The sequence below is a fragment of the Equus asinus genome, chromosome 5 (assembly GCF_041296235.1).
Source record: "Equus asinus isolate D_3611 breed Donkey chromosome 5, EquAss-T2T_v2, whole genome shotgun sequence".
In the NCBI taxonomy this organism is placed as follows: domain Eukaryota; kingdom Metazoa; phylum Chordata; class Mammalia; order Perissodactyla; family Equidae; genus Equus; species Equus asinus.
Window position 1 is genome coordinate 50,660,839 of NC_091794.1, and position 1,562 is coordinate 50,662,400.

Sequence of the window (1,562 nt, forward strand, 5' to 3'; positions counted from 1 at the left end):
CATCATTGTGTAAATGAATTCCTTAAAATAATTTTTTTCCGTACACTCAGACACACACACATCCTATTGATCCTGTTTCTCTGGAGAACCCTGACTAATCCAGAGACTAATAATCATTAGATGCTTTTGAAGAAGTCTTTTTGTTGTCTCAGGTATCCAGCTGTAGTTAAAAATATTATTACCAATCAGTCACAAAATATTTACTACCCTTACAAATTTATTGAGGCTAATGAACCTCTGTCCACAATGAAATTAAATGACAAATAACTAAACAAAAAATATACAGGCAAACTCCAAATAGTTGTAAAATAAACAACCATTTCTATGTATTCCATGAGTCAAAAATAAGCTATAATAGAAATTAGAAAATATTTTGAATTAAATGAAAGGAAAAAAAATTATCAAAATTTGTGGGATGCAGCCAAAGCTGCCTCTGGATGAAAAACTGTAGTTTCAAAACCTCCTATAAAGGAAAGAAAAAGTTTCAAAATCAATTATCTGAGTATCCACCTTGAAAATATAAAAAAAGGAGAACAAATTAAATTCAAAGTAAGCAGGAGAAAGGAAATATTATAGATAAGAGCAGAAATCAATGAAATAGAAAACAATATAGAACAGCAATTAGACCAAAAGCTGGATTTTTAAAATCTTGATAAATATTATAAAGAATTAATAAATCTTTAGCTAAAATGAGCAAAGAAAAAAGAAAAGGATACCCAAATTACTAACATAAGGACTGCAACAGGTGACATCATTACAATGCTAAAAGGATAATAAGGAAATATTATGAATAGTTTTGTGGTAATAAATCTGACAACTTCAATGAAATGGACAAATCATTTTAAGATACAAATTAACAAAACTGAGTCAAAAAGAAATAGAAAATCTCAACAGTTCTGTATCTATTAAAGAAATTGAATTTATAACTAAAAACCTTCCTAAAAGTAAACTCCAGACTCAGACAGTTTCACTAGTAAATTTATGCCCCAAACAAGACTGTTAAACAGTTTCTTAAAGAAAAGAAAACTGCAGACTGGTAACCCTCACAAACATCAACCCAAAAACGTTTAACAAAATTTTAGCAAGTCAAATTCAACAGTTTTAAAATGGCTAATACGGCATGTTATGTTTTATTCTAGTAAGGCAAGTTTGGCTTGCCATTTGAAAAGCAATCTATATAATTCACTATATCAACCAAATAGAAGAGAAAAACCATATGATCGTCAAAATAGGTGCAGAAAAATCATTGGACAAAATTCCACATCCATTTGTGATTAAAAACACCAAAATTAGGAATAGATAGAAACCTCCTCAATCCAATAAAGGGCATCTAAGAAAAATCTTCACCTATCATCATACTTCTTGATGAAATATTACAATCTTTCCACCTAAGGTTGAGAATAATCACTATTCAACATTGTAAACTAAAAGTTCTAGCCAGTTAAGTGAGGCAAAAAGGAAAGAAAGAAAGAAGGAATGAAGGAAAGAGAGAGCAAGAGACCAAGATGGGGAGAGAAAAGAAAGAAGAACGGAAGAAAGGAAGGAAGGAAGGAAGAAAAAAA